At 39.0% G+C, this 24,900-nt stretch overlaps 1 protein-coding gene across 5 annotated transcripts in view; it reads right to left on the reverse strand.

Annotated features, from left to right (window-relative positions):
• Positions 1-24,900, reverse strand: part of HERC3 (HECT and RLD domain containing E3 ubiquitin protein ligase 3) — a 115,208-nt gene that overhangs the window by 76,499 nt on the left and 13,809 nt on the right. The gene's annotated exons all lie outside the window — the stretch shown is intronic.

Raw genomic sequence — 24,900 nt, forward strand, 5'->3', positions numbered from 1 at the left:
TATGGAGTTGCTTTCATGGGCTCCTCCAGGTTTCTTGGGGTTCCTTTTTAGTCCTCAAACTTATGTACTTTTGCAGCTGCACCTGCCTCTAGGTCCAAATGGCAGGAGGATAAGAGGGGAAAAAATGGTAAACTCACTGTCAGTTTAATGGTACTTCAAATTCTGGTCTTCTCACCCAATATACCTGCTACTATTTGTTTTTCAGAGTTATTAAATAGTCGCTCCAGGCATTTTGTCCAGGTTTTATAGTTGTATACATTCGAAGACAGGAAGGCATACACTTATCCATCCTTCCCAGAACTGGAAACTCAGGGCCAGATTTTTAAAATAAGACATTTTTCTCCCTTCTTTGTATCTTTTTAAATATCAAAGAAAGTCCAAAAACTTTCTTTGTTCAACTTGGCTAAATGAAAAAATAAAAGGCACAACTCCCCCATGAATGTTTCATAAACTGAAAATGGGTTTAATCTTTCTATATAAAGGACTGGATTCCTGGAAGTGGAAAGTATCCATGGGCATCTAACACTTCATTAAGTTATCTGAACATATCAAACACTCACTTGCTTAATACTAAGTATTACTGACTACTTTAAAAAATCATTAAACCAAATCTTTTCAACCAAAGAATCAGAGAAAGATTATGATAAGCATTTCTTTTCTTTTTTCTTTTTTCTTTTTTTTTTTTTTTTTGAGACAGTCTCACTCTGTCACCCAAGTCCTGGAGTGCAGTGGCACAATCTTGGCTCACTGTAACCTCCACCACCTGGGTTCAGGTGATCCACCTGCCTCAGCCTCTCAAGTAGCTGGGTCTACAGGCACACAACCACAACACCTGGCTAATTTTTGTAGTTTTAGTAGAGACGGGGTTTTGCCATGTTGGCCAGGCTGGTCTCAAATGCCTGACCTCAAGTGATCTGCCTGCGCCAGTCTCCCAAAGTGCTGGGATTACAGGTGTGAGCCACCATGCCCAGCCCATAGTAGTAGCATATTTCTCAGTTCAGAGACAGGTGACTTTAACCTTGGCCCTTAATGTAAACACATGAAACTCCAAAACAAATACTATGAAAAATGTTTCTTAGTGTCAGGAAAAGTTCCTAATGGCTTCCCTTGGCTAGGAGAGGGAGTTCTCCAGTCCCTATACATCAGTAATAGACAAACAGAGAGTCAAATCATGAGTGAACTCCCATTCACAATTGCTACAAACAGAATAAAATACTTAGGAATACAACTAACAAGAGATGTGAAGGACCTCTTCAAGGAGACTACAAACCACTGTTCAAGGAAATGAGAAAGGACACAAACAGATGGAAAAACATTTCATGCTCATAGTTAGGAAAAATTAATATTGTGAAAATGGCCATACTAACCAAAGTAATTTATACATTCAATGCTATCCCCATCAAGCTGCCATTGACTTTATTTACAGAATTGGAAAAAAACGCTTTACACTTCATATGGAACCAAAAATGAACCCGCATAGCCAACACGATCCTAAGGAAAAAAAAAAAGTAAAGTGGGAGGCATCACATTACCTGACTTCAAACTATACTACAAGGCTACAGTAATTAAAACAGCATGGTACTGGTACCAAAACAGAGATATAGACCAATGGTACAGACAGAGGCCTCAGAAATAACACCACACATCTACAACCATCAGACCTTTGACAAACCTCACAAAAACAACTATGGGGAAAGGATTCCCTATTAATAAATGGTGTTGGGAAAACTGGCTAGCCATATGCAGAAAGCTGAAACTTGATTACTTCCTTACACCTTATACAATAATTAACTCCAGATGGATTAAAGATTTAAACATAAGACCTAACACCATAAAAACCCTAGAAGACAACCTAGGCAATACCATTCAGGACATAGACACAGGCAAGGACTTCATCACTAAAACACCAAAAGCAATGGCATCAAAAGCCAAAATAGACAAATAGGATCTAATTAACTTAAAAGCTTCTGCATAGCAAAAAAAAACCCAACCAAACAAACAAACAAAAAAAAAAAAACTATCATTAGAGTGAACAGGCAACCTACAGAATGGGAGAAAATTTTTGCAATCTCTCCAGCCGACAAAGGACTAATGTCCAGAATCTACAAACAACTTAAACAAATTTAAAAGAAAAAACAAACAACCCAATCAAAAAGAGGGTGAAGGATATGAACAGACACTTCTCAAAAGGAGACATTTATGCAGCCAACAAACATACAAAAAAAAAAACAAAAACAAAAACAAAAAACCTCATCATCTCTGGTCATTAGAGAAATACAAATGAAAATCACAATGAGATACCATCTCAGGCCAGTGAGAATGGTGATCATTAAAAAGTCGGGAGACAACATGCTGGAGAGGATGTGAAGAAATAGGAACACTTTTATACTGCTGGCAGGAGTCAAAATTAGTTCAACCATGTGGAAGACGGTGTGGAGCTTCCTCAAGGATCTAGAACTAGGAATACCATTTGACCCAGCATATATACCCAAAGGATTATAAATCATTCTATTATACAGACACATGCACACGTATGTTTACTGCAGCACTGTTCACAATAGCAATGACTTGGAACCAACCCAAATGCCCATCAGTGATAGACTGGATAAAGAAAATGTGGCACATATACACAATGGAATGCTATCAGCCATAAACAAGGATGAGTTCATGTCCTTTACAGGAACATGGATAAAGCTAGAAACGATCATTCTCAGCAAACTGACACAAAAACAGAAAACCAGACACTGCATGTTCTCACTTATAAGTGGGTGTTGAACAATGAGAACACATGGACACAGGGAGGGGAACATTACACACCAGGGCCTGTCAGGGAATGTGGGGCTAGAGGAGGGATAGCAGGGGGTGGGGGTTAGGGGAAGGATAGCATTAGGAGAAATACCTAATGTCAATGACAGGATGATGGATGCAGCAAACCGCATGGCACATGTATACCTATATAACAAACCTGCATGTTCTGCACATGTATCCCAGGACTTAAAGTATAATTAAAAGAAAAAATGAAAAATGTTTCTGAGTATATTTTCTTCTTAAAGCCATAAATCTAAATTTACCATGTATGCTTTCAGATGCAATAAGCAAGACATACTGACGAAGTCAATAATAACATATGGAGCCCTGTCACAGGGAATGGGAGTGGAGAAGGCTTTGTAGTTTTGAGTCACTAGCATTCTGCTTATCAGAATAAGATCAGCTGCAGTGACTCAGCTATTTTCAGGAACTCAGAATTGCCAACCATGGCATGATTTAATGCTTTAAAGGGATTTTAATATAGAACGAAAATTAGAAAACCACATGTGGGTTCTCATAGAGGAAATCCTAAAAACAGAAAGGGTCTCTGCACTGGTGGTACAGTAGTGTATATATAATTTTGTAATAGTTAAATACATAAATCCTCCAGGTAATAATTTAAGACCCCCTCTAAGGGGACTGAAATCATAATTATCAGGTGCAAAATACTAATAGTCCCTTCAAAGTTCAGCTCACACGATATCATGAATGCTTTATCCTTTACCGACGTTTCCTTTTCTGTAAAACTATAGCACCTGATTCTGTACAACCACAGCCTGCTTGGGTACATACAAGAACTACAGTGTAAACTCCAGGGAGGCAGTTTCATATATCTTAATGCAAGTGTATGACATTAAAGAAATGCTAGAAAACACCTGTTGGCTATATAATGTCTGTAATAATCAAAATCAAAATCAATAAAGTCAGGCTTTAAAATGTCTTCAATCACTACCAAAAAAGTCACAGACAAATTCCAATGCTATAAGTCATATTAAAGGAGGGGGAAACATAAACTGTTTTATTTTTAAATCACTGGGGAAGCTCACGGACATTTCAAAGCATCATCATTCTTTACAGGAGAAACGGAGAAAAACGGAGAAACTAAAACATTTTCCAAGGGTATCATATCAGAGAAGTAACAGAATCAAGACAGGTCCATTTAGAATATATATTAATCTGTGCTAGATCCACTAACACAAACAGAAGATTTATTCTCACTCAGAATAAAAATCTACCCCTCCCAATTTTCACCACATGCTATTCTTAGCCACTAATACTATTCTGCCTACTTAGAGCTCAAATATTTTAACTTTGGCCTCCTTGGAAGGCAGTCAGTACCCATGGACTGACCTAAAAAAGAATAAAAACATCTCTATACTAAGTCAGAAAATACACACTGAGAAGCTGACATAGTTTAACTGTAAAATCACAACAAAATATTCACCACTCCAATTCTTTACAAAAAGAGGCTATGTAAAAAAATCTCTATATTTGACTTTGCATTTTAACTGATTGTAATTAATATAAAAATTATCTTTGATTAAACCAAAAGATATAAAGATAAGTTTATTAGCCTTTCAAAAAGATGAAGAATGGCAAATTGAAGTTATGATACAAATCTAATCCATTTCTCCCAAAAAAGTTATGCCCAATGTTAATATGCTATCAGTACAAACTTTAAGGCTGGCATTTCTATAATATGCCACCAGCCTTAGAATTCTGAATGTCCCTTGATCCAGCAGTTGTATTTCTACAAATATATGCTAAAGAAATAATGTATACTGCATTGCTATTAACAGGGAAAAAAATAGAAACTAGGATTGTATCCTATAAAATTAAATATGCAATCATTAAAAAGGTCGACACAGATCAGTATGAATATGACCATCACAGAAAAATAATTATGAGATAATAAGTGGAAAAGTAGGTTATAAAGTGGTATTTCTGAAATGACCTCATTTTAAAAATTACACTGCTGTTGAAAAAAATACTGGAAAGACATAAACCAAAGTAATGCCAACGTTGTTTTTGTTCAGGGTGGTAGAATTAAAGAATATTTTTTATTTGCTTATTTTTTCTATGGGTATTTAAATTGTGAGCAATAAACATGTATGTATTACTTTTGTAATATGGAATTACTTAAAAAAATTTTTTTTTTTTTGAGACAAGTCTCATTCTGTCGTCCAGGCTGGAGTACAGTGGCGCAATCTTGGTTCACTAAAACCTCTGCCTCCCAGGTTCAAGCGAGTCTTTGTGCAGATTTCACCATGCTGGCCAGGCTGGTCTCAAATTCCTGGCCTCAGACAATCAACCGTCTTGGCCTCCCAAAGTGATGGAATTACAGGCTTGAGCCACTGCGCCCAGCCCTATTTTCAAAGTTTTTAAAAGGACTTCTTATCACTTCCCTCTCCTATTCACAATTTTTTTAATGATTCACACCACATTCATTCAATGTGATTTAACAAGAGGTCATTCCCAAGCCTGCAGATTGTTTTTTACTATTTTAAACTGTATGGTATTCTGCAAACAATATCACTACAGATTATAATGCAAGACAAGATGCTTCCAGAGGGCCTTGCTAAAAATAGTTAATCCCACTCAATTTTTACAACAAATGTGAAACATTTGAAATAAGGCAAGAAAATGAAATAATAGGCACACAGATTCGAAAAGCTTGCTGATTTATTAGACATTATCATTTACGTAGAAAATCCTAAGACTGTACAGAAACAAGCTACTAGAGCTAATAAAAGAGCTTAACAAAGTAATTCAAGATCAATATACAAAAATAAACATATTTCTTAATACTAACAAAATGGTAGAAATTGTTTTAAAAACACCATGTATAACATAAAAATATGAAATATTTAAAAATGAAATATGTGCAAGACCTATATACTGAGGAGTAAAAAACACTGTTAAGAAAAATTAAAGGAGACCTAAAATATACAGACACACCATGTTCACAAATCAAGATTCAAAATTGTTAAAATGTAAATTCTCCCGAATTTGATCTACAGATTCAGTGCAATCCTAATGAAAATCCCAGTAGCTTTTCTTCCAAAACTGAAAAGCTGTTCTTACACTTATATGCAAAATCAAAACACCAATAATAGCCAAAAAAAAAATTGTGAAAAATCAAAACAAAGGTGGAGAATTTATACTATCTGCAACTATAAACTTCCAAGATTTACTATAAAGCTACAGTAATCAACACAGTGTAATACTAAGGCAAGACATGTAAATGAACAGATACACAGTCCACAAAAAGACGAGTACACACAGCCTACTGTTTTCCACAAGTTCCAGGATAATGCAGTAGGGCGAGGGGAATACAGTCTTTCCAATAATGATTCTGAAAATTGGCTATCTACATGCAAAAAAACTAACCTTGACCATTATGTCACCTACATATAAAATATTAATTTGAAATGAATCATAGGCTTAAATGTAAGAGTTAAACCATAAAATTTCAAGAAGAAAACTTAGGAAAATAATCACTATGATTGTGGGTTAGGTAAAATTCTTAGGACACAAAAAGCATAAACTGTGAAAGTAAAAATTGAAAATCAGACCTCATCAAAATTAAACTTTTGAGATTCAAAAGGCACTGTTAAGAAAATGAAAAGGAAAACCACTGATTGAAAGGAAATATTTGTAAAACATCTCTCTGATAAAAGATCTGTATACTGGTTTTTTGTTTCTTCGTTTTTGTTTTTTTGAGACTGAGTTTCGCTCTTGTTGCCCAGGCTAGAGTGCAATGGCGTGATCTTGGCTCACAGCAACCTCCTCCTCCTTGGTTCAAGCGATTCTCCTGCCTCAGCCTCCCAAGTAGCTGGGATTACAGGCACATGCCACCACGCCCGGCTAATTTTCTATTTTTAGTAGAAATGGGGTTTCTCCATGTTGGTCAAGCTGGTCTTGACCTCGGGTGATCCGCCCACCTCAGCCTCCCAAAGTGCTGGGATTATAGGCGTGAGCCACCACGCCCAGCCAGAGTTTGTTTTTTTTTCTAAAGAACAAATATTTGAACATATACTCTGCAAAAGATATCTGAATTGCAAAAATAAGCACAAGAAAAGCTGGTCAAGTTCATTAGTCATTAAGGAAGTATATATCAAAACTACAATGAGATTCCACTACATACCAACTTGTATGGCCAAAATTTAAAAGACTGGCAATACCAAGCGATGGTTAGGAGCAACTAGAACTCTCATAAACTACTGGTAGTTTCTTATAAAGTTGAACACACACTTACCACATGAACCAGCAATTCACTCCTAGGAGTTTATTCATAAAAAATGAAAACATATGTCTACACAAAGACTTGTAATAAATGTTCATAACACTTTTATTCAAAACAGTCCTAATCTGGAGAAAATACTCAAATGTCTATGAACTGGTCAGTTTATCCATAAAATGGGAATACTACCCAGTAATAAAACACAAAAACCTGCTGACATGCATAACAATGTAGATCAATCTCAAGAGCATTATTCTAAGAAGGCAGACATAAATGACTACATAATATGCGAAGCCATTCATACAAAGTTCTAGAAAAGTCAAAACTATGGTGACAAAAAGCAGGAGGAACAAAAAAGTTAATGGGGATATAAAATTGACTATAAGGGGAAATGAAATGTTTTGGGGGTGATGGAAATGCTATTATGACTGTGGTAGTGGTTACTTGATTCAATGACTGTCAAAACTCATTAAATTGTACACTTAAAACTGGTGAAACCTACTGCATGTAAATTATCTAAATAAAGTTGATTTTAAAATAATAAAGCACACACACCAAAAAATACATGATTTATCATATACAAGATTCTTTATAAATACTAGGGGTAAGAAGATAAGTAACATGTGGTTCAGCACCCATATTCCTTGACTGACAAGGAAAACAAGACATATGTACTGATGGTCAATGTTTATCTCAGTAGTGTAATAAAAGAAACATCTGCTGGCAGAATGGTAGCCCATGTGAGGGACAACGAACCCAGACTGTGAGTAGGAGACAGAGTTAGGAAAGGCTTCTTGGAAGAAGTAATATCCAAGATGTGCCTTGAGTGATAATGAGCTATTCATCCATTCATCTAATGACTCAAAAGCTATAACAGAAGATAGATTTAAAAATTACAATATAGTGAGGTAAATCTAGTGACAAAATTGTGCGCAGTACATTATGAAAGGACAGAGGATGAGTCATCAAACCAGCCAAAGTGGGCCCAAGGACTGCGTCCTAGAGGCAACGCCCAGAGTGGAGTCTTTAAAGCAGTGATTCACAACCAAAAATGAGCATCAGAATCCCTTGCGAAACTTTTTCTGAACAAATATGACTGATTGAGTCCACCCTAGCCACTTGCATTAGAAAACTTCAGGAAGACCAGAAATCTGAAGTTGCCCTGGTGAATCTGATGTTAAGTTTCATCACTACATAAGAAACCAGCTTATATAGAGAGAGCACCCACTATATCAATAATAAGAATAATAGCCAGCACTTACTGACTGCTTTCTACATGCCAGGCACTATTTTAAGAACTTTATATACGTTTTATTGCAATTAATCCCCACAATAACCCTAGGAGACGGGCACTCTTATGAACAGATCTGCATTTTTAAAAGATCTCTCAGGCCCTCATATACTTCTTAAGAGAATTTAAAATGCCACAATCACTTTAGAGAACAATCTCAAGGTTCCTTCAGGGGCTAAACACAGAGTTACCATATAACCCAACAATTCCACTCCTAGGTATATACCTAGGAGAAATGAAAACACACATCCATACAAAAAAATGGGTGTACAAATGTTCACAGCACCATTATTCATAATAGCCAAAAAGTTAAAACGACCCAAATGTCTATCAATTGAAAAGTATAAACAACATGTGGTATGTCTATACAATGGAGTATAATTTGGGAATAAGAAAGAATTAAGAACTGACACATGCTACAGTACAAATGGACCTGGAAAATGCTTTATTAAAGAAGCCAGTCACAAAAGACCACATATCATATCATCTCATTTACATGAAATGTTCAAAATAAGCAAATCTATAGAAACAGAAAGTAGATTAATGGTTGTCCAGGGCTGAAGGGGAAAGGTAAGTGACTGCTAATGGGTATGGGGGGTTTCTTTTGGAAGTAATGAAAATGTTCTAAAATTGATTGTGGTGGTGATTATACAACTCTGTAAATATACTAAGAATCATTGAACTGTACATGTTAGGTGGGTAAATCATGTGGCATGCAAATGGTATCTCAATAACTTTTACCATAAAACAAAGACGTCTCAGAGTGGAGGATGGGTCCAAACTTGAGTGCACAGGCTGTCATGGCATGCAAGCACAATTATCTACTACAGATAGAATCATATTGCTTCTAATTTCAGAATACTTACAGTTTTAAGGTTACAAAAAGAAACTTCATACAGATTTAGGTAAGGGAACTAACACACTGTAGGATATCAATATGAACATATTTGTGTCCCTAGCACCACTGGCATAATTCTAACCAATTTCACAAACCAGGCAAACCTGCTGCAGTAATGCAGGCTGAATTTCTAGGGGTGTGACCTTTCTTTCTCCTCAGCCTCACGCACGTTAAGACATGCAGATCATTACAGGCCACCAAGCAAAGGCCTGACAGCAAAAACTGTGTGATCCTGTCTAGAAATGAATTCCAAATAACAGACAGATGAAGGAAAAATCAAAGGAAAATAATTTTATAAGACAGAGTTTCAGCTTGATTTTATTTGTTAAAAAAAAAGAGAGAGAGATTCCATACTCCTTAATTGGAAAGTTTTTGTTTTACAACATAATCATTCATTTATTCAAAAAATACTGAGGCCGGGCACGGTGGCTCACACCAGTAATCCCAGCACTTTGGGAGACCGGGGTGGGTAGATCACCTGAGGTTAGGAGTTTGAGACCAGTCTGGCCAACAAGGCAAAACCCTGTCTCTACTAAAAATATGCAAGTTAGCCAGGGGAGGTGGTGAGTGCCTGTAATCCCAGTTACTCCAGAGATTAAGGCAGGAGAATCACCAGAACCCAGGAGGTGGAGGTGGCAGTGAGCTGACATCACACCACTGCACTCCAGCCTGGGTGACAGAGCGAGACTCCGACTCAAAAGAAAATGTGCTGAAAGCAGCACTCATTATGCGCCTCACAATGTTCTAGGTGCTGAGGATACAAAACAGTGCCCTGATTCTCATGGAGCTTAAACAAACAAAAGAGGTAGGAGAGGTATTGATTGTGACTGACTGAATAATAACAGATAGGGATAAATGCTATGGAGAAAAAAAAAAAAAAAAAAAAAAAGCAAGGAAAGGAGATGCAGTGCTGCGAAGGGCAGGAAACACCGGGTAGTAAATGGAGGCATCTCTACTAAGGTGACAGGTGAGCAGAGACCTGAAGGCATAAAGGCATCAGCCATGTAGGAACCAGAGGAACACAGGTCTCAGATAGTTCCCAGATTATAGAACAGCAGGGTAAACACTCTGAGGAGGGACCAATAAGCCATAGGAACAGAGTATGCCAGAGGAAGACTCGTAAGAGATGAACTGAGAAAGCACTGGAAGATTTGGGGGAGAGAGATAATATGATCATTCTGCGGAGAGAGGGGTTAAGGGAGGAATCAAACACAACAATTAGAAATTACTGCAATGATTCAGGTGAGATATGATGGTAACTTGGACCGGAGAGGCAGGAGGAGAGGCAGGAAGAAGTATCAGACCCTGGATATATATTCTCAAGACAGATCCTATGCAGATGGGCATTTTCTTGATAAATTAGACATGGAATGTGAGAGAAGAAGACAAGATAAATCAGGGTAACTCCAAGGGTTTGGGCCTGAAGAACGAAAAAGGCCATTTACAGAGACGAAGAAAACAGGGTGAGAAACAGGTTTAAGGTAGAAAAATCAGTGTGGCTTTGAATATCTTAGGTTTAAGATATCAGTTACATACCCAACTGGAGATTTTAAGTGAATATCAAGTCTGAAATATAGTAGTCGACGCTAAAAATGATTTGTGAATCAATAGTATAAAGATGCAACTTAAAACTTTATCTTGTAACCTGTTATATTTATTCAATCTATTCCCTAGAGGATGAGTAGGCTGTTTCCGTTACTTTGCCATTAACAGCACTGATGCAATAAGCATACTTAGAAACATTTCCTTATGCTATATACTAACATTTCTATTTGCATAAGGAAGCTTCCTAAAAATGGAACTGTTCATTCAAAAGGTACGAACATTTTAAATTTTACTAAAAACAGCCAGTTGACTGTATCACAAAAAGACTGCAGCAGCTCACGCTTGCTCAATCAGCACAACCCATTTTCCTACACGAGTGATCACTAGGTATTACTCTTTTTAAAATGTCTTCCCAATGAAATGGATGTTGAAAAAATGGTATCTCATTTTAATTCTCATTTCCCTGAAAATATATGCATAAATTGATTGGCCATTTGCAAACACTCCTTTGTAAACAGTTGCTTAACTTTTTCTTATCAAATTAAAGGCGCTCTAGTTTATCAAAAATATGAAATCTTTGTCTGGCGATGTGTGGCAATTATTTCTCCCAGTCTATCTTTCACCTTTTGGCTTCATTTATGGGATGCCTTATGCCATAGGAAATTCTAAATCTTCATGCAAACCTGCCAATCATTTCTTTTATGGCTTCACGACCACCTGTCTCCCATTGAAACCCTCACGGTTCTAAACACATTCCCCCAATTTTTTTTCCTATTATTTTTATAGTTTTATCTTTTACATTCATGTCTTTCATACATCTGGAATTTACTTTAGAATATGGAGAGAGCCAAGGAGCCTAGTTCTGTATGCCAGGTGAATAGCACCTTATACCAACACCATTTATGAAGTAAACCATCATTTCCCACTGAAATGCCCTGTTATCATATGCCTGACTGACCTGGGCAGCCATGCAATCTTGACCAGAAATAAATTCTGCATAAAAGCCTGACTAAAAATAAGTCAAAGTGCCCTAGTACTTTATATAAATATGCAAATTACACAGAGCAGTGACATATAAAATTCAGAGTCAAGAATGCTCTACGGAAAGGGGAACAACTGAAAAAGCGAAAAGAATTCCAAGCCGGGTGTGGTGGCTCACACCTGTATCCCAGCACTTTGGGAGGCGAAGTCGGGCAGATCACGAGGTCAAGAGATCCTGACCACCCCAGCCAACATGGTGAAACCCCGTCTCTACTAAAAATACAAAAATTAGCCAGGCATGGTGGAGCACGCCTGTAGTCCCTGCTACTTGGGATGCTGTGGCAAGAGAATCACTTGAACCCAGGAGGCAGAGGTTGCAGTGAGTGAAGATCCTGCCACTGCACTCCACCCTGGCAACAGAGTGAGACTCTGTCTCAAAAAAAAAAAAAAAAAAAAAGAATTCAAGACATGGCTCTTCCTTGACCTGAGGCTCTACCTCACCAGGATGAGGTTCCAGCCACAGGAAGGAACACAAAGCAAACAAGCAAACAAACTAAAAACAGAAAAGGATGAATACATTCTGAAGTCTCTGACTCCCTCCAGTCTCTCCTGTCACACAGTTGTATGGGTTAATTCCATCCACAGGCACTACAGCTCCCCTGGCTGGACACACAGGGTCAGTCTAAGAAGGTCTCCAGACACCTCTGGCTGGAACAGGTGTGACCTGCCAAAGCTGATGGTTCATTTAAAATGAACAAACTCAAAAATAGTGTTAGATGTTTTCGGACCCAAAACATCTAAATCAAGGCAGTTAAATGGTAATTCATAAAGTGATTTAACAAAAGGATGGCAGTAAGGAGATGAAATAAGACTTCGTTTTGTTTTTCTTGAGTCTACAAAATGCTGAGGAAAAGGAATTCTGTGGGTACTGAGGTCCTGCCCAACCTTAGGTGAAATATACTGGCACCTTCCCTCCACTCAAACTATGTCCAGTGACATGCCATAAGGGAAAGATCCCTCATTGCTCACCAGGCACTGACCCACCCATTCCTACTCCTAATCACATTTTGTCAGTTTAGAAATACCAAAACCAGCTATTTACAAGTCCTTGACCAAAGATGAGTCCCACTCTGTATGAAAGAGTAGCACAGGCTTTATGACAAATTAGAATAAAGAAGAAAGGAGAAAGGTAGCCAGCCAATCTGAATTATACCTCTGTGACCAGTGGAAAGTCTCTAATAGCCAGAAGGACTATATGCCCATTCACCATTAACATCTCTGCACTGCAAACACTAAAGGCATTCCGCAGCACTTTTCTGCTTTAAAAGCTACCCTTAGGGAGTCATGAAGAACCAAAAGATGAATAAAGCATGGGCTGGCACTCATAAAGACATTGCAAAAAACGTCCAGCTTTTTTCATCGATGGCTAACCTGGTTTAATGTATACCCATTATACACCACCTCAAAGAAAATAAAAAATTCCATAACTAGTTCAGCCTTCTTTCCTCATCTGAAGGGAAAGAAGAACATAACGTGTGCCTCCTGGTGAGCTCAGAACGGCTGTTATCTCCACTTTCCCATCGTTCCTTTCTCTCCAGCTTGTTCTCAACATCCTTGCTTCCAGCAGGTCCTGGGGGAGACGCAGCATTCACTGCCTGCCTGCTGCCTCCACTTCCTTGAGGGAAACCAGGTGACTTGCTGCCTAATGGCATAATGGTCCTCACTTTGCTGTGCTCCCTATTTTGACTTTGTGCCCAAACAGCCTCTGTGTATAGGCAGAATGTAGAACTTGCTGTCTCAATCAGCACAATCTACTTAATTTCATCATTATCAGCACAGTTCATATAGCATAAAGCCAATTCCAAACCAATAAATGAAAGACTCCTTTCATGTGATAAACCGATTAATCACAAATCTATTTGCAGTGGAAAATGTTAGGGGGTCTTGGAAGGTTTTTTTGTTTTTGTTGTTGTTAAGGGCTCTCTGCGAGCTCTTCCTAGTATGACTTTGAAAAGAAGAAAAAGAGGCAGAGTCTTATAACCCTCTTCCTAGCAGCATGAACAACTCCCAGAAAGAGTCAACAGCAGTGGAGATGTTGTTGTGACTTGTCCTCAGGGAAAGTTCTCAGACACCCCCCATTATTTTTTATTTTATTTTTTCAGAGATGGTGTCTCACTACATGGCAAAGGCTGGCCTCAAACTCCTGGGAAGCTAGGCCTACATGCATTTCAACAGTTAAGAGTATTAAAGGAGAAAATATCATGAGAGAAAATAATACTTTCAACGTAACAGGCCAATTCTGGCACCCAAAAGAAACATGGCATAGTGGCAAGGCTGACCCTGGCTGGTAAAGCAGTTGGGGAATATATGCAGGCTTTAAATGAGGCCTGAAAAATCTTACACCCACACCAGTAGTCTAGAGATTTGGCAGGAAGAATAAATTTCTGCATCACTACAAAATTCCACTCCAGAACAGAAAGATGGGAAACACCTGGGGCAACTGTGCCACTGACTTAGCCTAGCCTAGAAATACCTCTTCTCAGGTGAGACACATTTTACTCTGTTCCTGACACAGCTTACTTAGCATTCTGTTGTTACTTGAAACTGAAAGCATAGTGAGTGATACATGACCATTAAAACACACACACATGGAGATCATGTAGGTTTAGACTCCAGAGTGATCTCTCCTTATGCAACTGCAGAATGCAGAAAGGAAAATCACTTACATTCTTTCAGGCCATTTATATCTCTCTCCAAAGATTCACCCCCATCAGAGCTAACTGGAAGCCTAAAGTAGCTGCCCAAAGATTGCAGCTGGGCTAGGAGCCGGTAGACTGCACTCTATTTACCAAGCCTATGGCAAGATCATACTACCTAACTGTTGCCAAACCACTTCAAGACTTTCAGGTGCACCATAAAGTAATCCCCAGTGTGCCACAACATCCACAGCAACCTAATTTGATTCCCTTATCTTGGCCATTTTGGATGAGAATGCTGGAGGTAATGGTAACAACTGCATAGAGAGAAGACAGATCTATGCATGTCCACATGTGTATAATCAGTTTTATAGAGCACCCAATATATGTAAGGTACTTTTCATGAGAACAATAAGATAAAGAACTGCAAAAATTGAAAATAAAGAAAATAGATTTATCCTTTAAAATTCAAAATAAAAATGAACACAATATGAACTTTCCCTTAACAACCCTAAATTAAAACATCTGCCTCAGCTGAATGTCCATATCATTCATCAGACCCTGTAGTATTAAGGGAATCTATAAAAGTGATCAACACAATTTATAGACTTACCGATGTATATGTTTGTATACATCTATAAATTGTATGTATTTGTAATAAATTCATTAATTTCTTTTTTTTTTTTTTTTTGAGACGGAGTTTCACTCTTGTTACCCAGGCTGGAGTGCAAGGGCGCGATCTCGGCTCACCGCAACCTCCGCCTCCTGGGTTCAGGCAATTCTCCTGCCTCAGCCTCCTGAGTAGCTGGGATTACAGGCACGCGCCACCATGCCCAGCTGATTTTTTGTAGTTTTAGTAGAGACGGGGTTTCACCGTGTTGACCAGGATGGTCTCGATCTCTTGACCTCGCGATCCACCCGCCTCGGCCTCCCAAAGTGCTGGGATTACAGGCGTGAGCCATCGCACCCGGCCCATTAATTTCTTAATATGCTGGAATAGCAGGATCAAAACAATTGTAATGAAAAGTGTTAACACAAATTATTACTACTACTACTACAAATAATCATAATAGCTAGTGTTTGCTTCAGCAGCATGTATACTAAAATTGGAACAAAACAGAGATAAGCAATTATTTTTTCAAATTAAAAATAAAAATAAATAACAGCTAGTACTGTTTACTGTGAGCCAAGCATTATTCCAAATATCTGATATGCAACTTATTAAATCTTCACATCTCTAATAGGTAGACATTATTATCCACACGTACAACTAAGGAAACTGCGACACACAAAGTTTAAGCAACTTCCTCAGAGTCACACAGCTAGTCCAGGCTATACTGCTTCCATAATTAGCTAATACTCTAAAATTATTCACAATCATGATTTCAACTGCTGCAAGTCAGTTAATAATTATAATAGAAATTTTGATGCACATTTTAATAATGAAAAAATGAAAGTCCACAAGGATACGAGACCATATGCCTGCTGAAGAGATGTAAAATATCAGCTGACCAGATATACCCCACTCACGCTGATAAACTACCACATTCTACCAACCCTAGATCTATAAAAATCATAGATCATCAGCTTAGATGAAATCATCAAAATCGCCAAACTACGAGATTGCTATTGTAACACAAAAATTCAGAATTAAAGGGTGGACTTACTAAAATCACTGAACATTCCTAGAACCCTGAAACCATCTCCAAAACTGCCTCTTCTCCAAAATGTTCCAATTCACTTCTCCAGGCTGGTCGCAGTGGCTCACACCTGTAATCCCAACACTTTGGGAGGCCAAGGCGGGCGGATCACAAGGTCTGGAGATGGAGACCATCCTGGCCAACATGGTAAAACCCTGTCTCTACTAAAATACAAAAAAACTAGCTGGGCATAATGGCACACACCAGTAGTCCCAGCTACTGGGGAGGCTGAAGCAGGGGAATCACTTAAACCCAGGAGGTGGAGGTTGCAATGAGCTGATATCGTGCCACTGTACTCCAGCTTGGCGACAGAGAGAGACTCTGTCTCAAAAAAAAAGAAAAGAAAAAATTCACTCCTCCAACAAGCTCAAAAACTTAAGATAAATGTGAATCTTTTAATGTGTGTCTCTTCACTGCAGGACAACACTTATTTTGACACACATAGGACCTGTATCACCTGCTTGACACCCGCTGAACTGCATGATATAAGTTTTTTGGGTATATCTTATATTCCCACCTAGTCTATAAATGCCCAAAGGGTGGGATCTGCACTAAATTTGTTGTGTTGTAAGAGTATCTAAAACACATGAGGAATCTAGAAGTTTAGTCACTCAGAAGTTTTATCTGTTGAATCAATGACTGAATAAGAAGTAAATAATTCAAGGAAATAAAGGAACAAAGAACAAGAAGCAAACAGCAAGGCAACATACATCAGCCTGAAATATGAATTATCATGTGTGATTTTTATTTGTACTCAAAAGAGCCTAAAAAAGGCAGCTGACAAACAGTAATCAGATTTTCAAGCTAAAAAGGGAATTGTTTCTTAGTACCTTTTACCAAAGTACTTTGATCATATTTGTATTTAAACAGTAAATTAAAGAATACAAGCTTCTGGGTAGGCAAGTTTATATCCATTTTGTTTCTTTAATACCTACTGAGTAGAAATTAAATGCAAACAAGAAAAACAGTTTGACAATAAAATCTTATCAGGCATTCTCAATTAGCCTGAGATTATAAAAATGTCTGTAAGCAAAATTCTAGGATTATTAAACCCAAACTGTCAGTATTCAAAGCATGACTCAAACAACTCCCTTTTCTTTTCTCCTTTACATATAACTTGGATAATAACACTGACCTACTTTACAGGGCTATCATGAGGATTAATCAGCTTAAAAATGCTAAGCACATCAGAGATAAAGAGAGCTTATACACGTATCGTTAACCACTTTTACAATTAACAAATTAATTGAAACTCTTGTTTCACGATGCAAACCATTTTGTTAATTACTCAAAAGTAACACTGCAGGTTTTTAAAAGTCATAAATACCTCACACTAACAGGTATGCTCATTAATAAGTATACATTTTCTAAAACACTGGAATATCTTTACAGACAGAAAAAATAACTTTCGATTAATTATCTCAGAATAAAATTATTAAATGACAGTTTTTCCTGATCCTTAGGCCTCTGAACCAGAAAGGCATCTACCCAGCTATCAAAGGAAGCAGGACATCCTACTAGTTTTGATTAGAACCATTATCACCAAAATCAGAAAGAAGTGTGTAGTGTCCTGAACCACCTGCCATTCCTAATAAGGAATAGACGGGGCCCTAACAACTGCAATGTTGAGATCTGAACACTTACTATGGCACATTCTGCCTTTTACATTAGTGTTATGCCCATGGAAACATGCACTTCAATAACAGGAAGTCATTACGGGGTTCCTTCTATTTCCTTTCAGCTCAGCTGGTTTGCTTTTCAGCAAGAGCTGATTAACAAGACAGAGTTATTGCGTCCTTCAGATGCCCGAGAGCAACCTGAGAAGCTAGTTGAAAGCATTACTTCTCCCAGGGTTAGAAGCAACCACAGTTTGGGAATTGATGCTTTTGGACGTTCTGCTTTATAAACCTCATTTATCAAACAGCAGGAGAGCTGTCACATATGGTGATGGGCATTATTGAAATGCTTAGACTGAATACGAAATGTGAATGTGAATTCGATTAAATTACCTGCAAGAGGGAAACTAACTCAGGAGGAAGTAAAAGGAACCAATTGTAGACACGAATCGAATAGAATTGCACAGAAATGTTAGAGCTTGCTTATAAATTCTTACTCTTGGGCTTTGCTATAAGAAGGTTTCCTGGTATGTCCAAAAAGAATTTTAAAATCTAGCAGAGTCAAATTAGATTACACTAAATAACTGTCCGTACCATGGTTCTTGTCTACTCAAGACAGGAAGAAAGATTAGAAGACATTTATGTAAGTTCAGATATCCCTAATAAGACACAGGTTAGCTTACCCTAAAATCTCAATATTGGAAATCAGAGTATGTATGAGGAAAAGAGAACTATTCATTTAGCTGAAAAGTATTGTTTACAATGCGGCTGGGTGGGAATATGAGGGGTATGGTAAATTAAGGTATTTTTTGAATTTTTTCTACAGACAACCAGTCTCTAGTTTAATAAAAGAGCTCAAGATTTATTTAATGTTCACTTAATCACTTTACTTATAAAAAATAACATTCAGGAAAAAAAAAAACTCATGTTTTGTTTGCTTGCTTTATTTAAAAAAAAAAAAAATGGGGAAGGCACACAAGACTTCCTAAAATTCCAGCTCTGTAACTTTATGTCTTAGAAAATTATAAAATAAATTCATGGAAAAAAACAGTAAGGAAATTAGTAACAACCCCATGATGCCTCCAATCACAAAAACTATGCTTTGTTGGGGAGGGATGACGTATATGTCAGAATGCAAAGGCGAGCATGAAGGAGAGAAAAGTCATGAAAGAGGAATGTGCAAAAAACTTATAATCCAATACTTTTTTTAAAGCTGGACAATCGAGTTTAGATGGGGCTTAATATACTGCATCTAAAAAATGCTTCTGGGAATCACAGGCCTCTTTGCCCTTGGCCAAATCACAAATGAGTCATGAACACACCCAAGCTAGAATCCTGTGTGCTGCCTGACACTCTGGGAAAATATCTGGGACCTGTATAACCAGGAGTTTCAGAATTTGATGTGTCCTTGAAATGCCTCCCTCTTAATGCGCGTGCGCACACACACACACACACACACACACACACACACACACACACACAAAGTTGGTCACTTAAGAAACCACAGTAGTCTCAGGGTCAGCAACAGCAATAATTAACTGTTAGATATTCTTAAGAAGGAAAAAAAGGATCTCCAAAACCCTTAGAATCATTGAGCGGTGCTTTATATCACTGCTCTGGCACATCTACAGAATGCATCCCAAAAAATCAAACTGATGTGCCTTGCAGCTGAACCTAGAGACAGAGTGTATAATATGGTATATGATGATTGGCAGGTCAGACTCAAGGCACACATCCGAAGACTTGTTCAGGTGCATCTCTAACACCACTACCTTCTTTCAACTTTCCTTCCCCTCAGCAAGGTCAGATTATGTGGCTCCCAGGGTCGTTTGCATTTTAACAGGAAATCAAGTTTCAATGCAATGAAAGAAATCCTCCTCCAGACTAGTGCTAGATGATCACACCCATGCTGGTGGAGGCCCTAATAGGACTAGAAACACCTGATAGGTGTTGATGGACAAGCATTACTCCATTCATGGACAGTACTGCAAAGCAAGAAAAAGAAACCTAAGTTTGTCACTTGGGTTCAAAACTCTCTAAGTCCCTTGCAGGTAGGCCACCAAGGAATTGACTCCTTCAACTCACTTCTTCACACTCTCAAAGCCTTAGAGGAAACAGTCATACACTCACTTTTTAAAATCCTTCATACTTCAAAGTCAGTTGATCTAGGCAATGATACCAAGCTGAAATCACAGACCTGCTCACAGCCCCCAGAAAAATCCTCTTTTAAGGAAGGGGCCTTCCATCATGCTCCCTCCCCAAATACCACAGAAGCTACTTGGGGGTAGCATTACTGAAGGTCAAGACCAACACAGGATACCTGTAACAAAGTCAGCCCGCCTCAGACTTCCCTTCCACGTCTAGCAGCTCTCCAGGTCATGGTTCTCAATAAGCAAACACAGAAAACAACCTCATTCTCTTCTTCCCTCTCATTAAAAACAAACTCAAATGGTATCCAGATTTAGAGTACACCTACCAATGAAAAAGTTAAATGAAGAGAGGGAGGCACCAACCCACATAATCTTTCCATTCAAAGAGGCACTATTCCAAGCTGCTATGGAGTTTATAATTAACAGACAAGCTTAACTAACAACAGAAATTTCTGGAATCTCTTGTAATTTACACTAGAGTCTGCCTCATTCCAAATTTAGATCACAAGCATGGGCTGGATTCCGAGGCTGAATACCAAAGCCATCTTGGCACACCTCTAGCTTGGGTTTCTTGCAGTCACTCACCCATGCTGGGGAGAGCGTCTGCAGGGTGACTGAGGGCCAGCTGACCCAGTATGCAGACAGACGCAGAGTGGCTGCTTTGCCAGAGCTCACTCACATCCAGAGGCCTAGCAACACCCACCATTAGCTCCTCGGAGCTGCGTCAGGAGGCTGTGCTGCAGAAATGTCTGGTTGCACTCAGATGTATTCATTATGATGCCTTCTACAGATCTTTGCTGTTCTGTGAGGGATTTGTTTCCTTTCTCACCTGCTACCCCAGGGTGAACCCTCACAACCAGGTTCCAAGAGCAAGGTGTGCAGTGAGGCGTATCTGAGCACCTGACTCTGCTGTGAGGCTGCCTGACAGACCAACCCACAGAGAAGACAGATAAGGAGGGTGGGAAGAAGGCGGCCATCACAGGCTACTGTCAGAGGCGTGTGAACCAGGGCAACTCCACTTTAAATAGGAGCTAGGTAAAATGAGGCTGAAACCTACTGCGCTGTATTCCCAGGTGGGTAGGTAAGCCATTCTAAGTCACAGGATGAGATAGGAGGTTAGCACAAGATACAGGTCATAAAGACCTTGCTGATAAAACAGTTTGCAGTAAAGGAGCCAGCCAAAACCCACCAAAACCAAAATGGCCACGAGAGTGACCTCTGGTCGTCCTCACTGCTACACTCCCACCAGTGCCATGACAGTTTACAAATGCCATGGTAACATCAGGAAGTTACCCTATATGTTCTAAAAAGGGGAGATATGAATAATCTACACCTTGTTTAGCACATTATCAAGAAATAACCATAAAAATGAGCAACCAGCAACCCTCAGGTCTGCTCCCTCTGTGGAGCAGCCATTCTTTTACTTCTTGACTTTCTTAATACACTTGCTTTCACTTTGCACTGCAGACTTGCCCTGAATTCTTTCTTGCAAGAGATCTAAGAACGCTTTCTTGGGGTCTGGATTGGGACCCCTTTCCTGTAACATATTTCTCTGTCTGTAACACTACCAGCTGCTTTGTGGTGTCTTTTTTATCATGTGAATCCACTTCATCAAGAACTATCAGATTAGAACAGGAAGTCTACTCCTTTTACAGAAAAGGGAACTGTGACTCAGAAATAGAAGAAACTTGCCCAGGGCCACACAATTATTTCCTGGTAGATAAAAACTAGATCCCAGTTCTCAAACTCCCAGGGCTTAGACTTCTTTCCTTATAATTCCAGAGACAGTGCCAACCTTTACAGGGGATGGTAAAACTGCACGGTAGCATAATTTCTGAGGCATAATGTAAAACTGCCAGATATTACATTAGAAATTTACACAGATTACTCCACCTATGAAAGTATTATAATCCCCTTATTTATTTATTCATTCATCCATTTATTTTTTTGAGACAGGGTCTTGCTCTGTTGCCCAGGCTGGAGTACAGTGTTGCACTCATGGCTCACTGCAGTTTCAATCTTCAGGGCTCAAGCAATCATCCATCCTCAACCTCCCAAGTAGCAGTAAGAACAGCTGCACACCACCATGCCCAGCTAATTTTTTTTTTTTTTAATATCTCTATGTTGCCCAGGCTGGTCCCCAACTCCTTGGCAAGCAATCCTCTGGCCTTGGCCTCCCAAAGTGATGGGATTAAAGGCATGTGCCACCAGCTCGAGACTATTACCCCCACTTTAGATTGGGGAAGTGTAATGCCTCCATTAGTTTTATCCTATTCCAAAGTTCACCATAACCTTGCTGTCTATATAGGACTAGAAAGATCTCTTCCCAGTTCCCAAAATACTCCCTTCAAAGGTTGGCTAGGATGCTACAAGTCCTTCAAAGATCATTAGAGTGAAGTTCCTAAGTCCTGGGTGAATGCAGGCATTCCCACAGGGAAGAGCACACTGCTGGGCCGTGACCTGCTATTAATCCCTCTGAATGCATTAGCTGTTAGACACTGGCTCTCGCCTAGGGAAACAGAAGACACATTTAGGAGTTTAATGTGAGAAACAAGTGAGTTTTAACATGAGGAAAAGAAAAAAGAGTTGGTTTTTAATCTGTTCCAATATGAAGACCATTTATAAAAGTCAAGCTTTTTCCGGCCACCTCCACAGTAGTTGTATATGATACCTTTGTATGCTATTAAAATGCATAATAGATAGGATTTACTAATTTCTGAATTAGTGGCACTTTCAACTAAAATTTTATTTTAGTAAACAACAGAATCATTTGAAAACTCATAGTATTGGGTGCACTGTACATGGAAGGGTGTCCATCTGTAGATGACTACAAACCCCTTCCTTGAAATCCTAAGATTTCAGGGTCCACAGGTAAAGTAACCCTCAGCTAGAACATGGGGTATTGCCCCCAGAAGAGCAGGCCTGGTGCATGTCTCACCCAGACTTCCTGAAGGAACCTGGTGGCAAAGAATGAGGAAGTGAAAGCCCATAAGGCACACTTCACATCCTTCACAATTTTGCCCAAGCCCTGCAGCCCTCTTTCCAACGGTCAACATAAAAATTAACAATTATACATTTACAGTAACATTTGGGCTGGGAAACTATGGAACACAGTCACTTACTATGGAAGGGAATAGAGAAGAGGAAGACAATGTCAGAGAAAAAATTTAATTCACACTGTGCCAAATAAAAGAGTAAAATCATCTAGAAAAAACTGCAAGGTTATTCTTTAATGAAGCTTCAGTGTCTGGAAGGATCTGAATTGAATGAAAAGGACGGCAGGTAACAAAAAACGGCACCCACCTATGCTAGTGTGACAAACATGTGGCCACAATTTAAGACCCTACCTTACAATTTCTCAGCAAAAGGAGACTCATTTACACATCATAGCTTCTAAGAGAACCTTATAAATCCATGTTACACATATAGTGAAAGTCAAACTTATATTCTTTAAAAGTAAAAATAGGGCCAGGAGCAGTGGCTCACATCTGTAATTCCAGCACTGTGGGAGGCCAAGATAGGCAGACTGCTTGAGCTCAAGAGTTTAAGACCAGCCTGGACATAGCAAAACTCCATCTCTACTTAAAAAAATTCGGAAAGTCGTGGGTGTGTTAGCACATGCCTGTAGTTCTAGCTAATCAGGAGGCTGAGAATGGAAGGATGGGTACAGCCCAGGAGGCGGAGATTGCAGTGAGTCAAGATGGCACCACTGCCCTCCAGCCTAGGCAACAGAGCCAGATTCTGTCTCAAAAAAAACGTAAAAATAGAAGGAAAAAACTCAAATCAGCAAACTTTAAGTATGTGCAGCACCTGTTATAATTCAATTAAAAGCATTCAAATTCAAGAAAACAAATTAGCCCTGTACCTTTCCAGCTTATCCTCTTCTATCACCCTCTCTTCCCAATCTCACCACACTATTCAACATGCCATGAACAAGTCTTGCACCTTTATATCCATACCACGGGGTATCAGGTGTTCGGTAAGCTTAGTCATGCTGCCACATTCATTCATACACCCAAGTGCACACGCATGCACACACACACCAAAGTTCTACTCAACCCCCAAAGGCAAACCAATCACCCCTCCCCTACACCCCCGGTGTATTCTTCTACTTACATCACACATACTTCCGTGACAGCATTTGCCATAGGGATCAATGCAGCCACATCATCACTGTATCTCATTCATCCCTCCACTCATAACACCAATTACACTGCTTAACACAAAACATATAATAAGAGCATGGTGCAGACACAAAGAAATGAATATAGATAATCAGGAAGTAAAACTTCTGATAGTGATTGTGTGAGGATTACCTGTTCAAAAAACTGTCATAATTCTCAGCATTAAATTACTGGGTGATATGGTTTGGCTGTGTCCCCATCCAAATCTCACCTTGAAATCTCAAATGTTGTGGGAGGGACCCAGTGGGAGGTAACTGAATCATGGGGACAGGTCTTTGCCGTGTTGTTCTCAAGATAGTGAATAAGTCTCATGAGATGCAACATTTTTAAAAACGGGAGTCCCCTGCACAAGTTCTCTTCTCGTCTGCACCACGTGAGACATGACTTGTGAGACCTCCCCAGCCACGTGGAACGATAAATCCAATAAACCTCTTTCTTTCATAAATTGCCCAGTCTCAGGTATGTCTTAGCAGCAAGAAAACTAATACACTGGGGAAAATGTATTTATCTAGCTCTGAACTAACTAGTCACCTCCCCTCCCTGGGTAACTGATATTACATACATTAGCTAAGAAAAATAAAAAGTCTTGTGGTGGCCCACACCTGTGATCCCAGCTACTGAGGGGGCCGGGGCATGAGAATCACCTAAACCTAGGAGGTAGAGGTTGCAGTGAGCCAAGATTTCAACACTGTACTCAAGCCTGGGCAACAGAGCAAGACCCTATCTTGAAAAGGAAAAGGAAAGGAAATGAAGGGAAAGGAAAGGTCCGTTTTTCCAACAAAAGACTT

This window comes from Sapajus apella, unplaced genomic scaffold (genome assembly GCF_009761245.1).
Source record: "Sapajus apella isolate SASKATOON/1434 unplaced genomic scaffold, GSC_monkey_1.0 scaffold45, whole genome shotgun sequence".
In the NCBI taxonomy this organism is placed as follows: domain Eukaryota; kingdom Metazoa; phylum Chordata; class Mammalia; order Primates; family Cebidae; genus Sapajus; species Sapajus apella.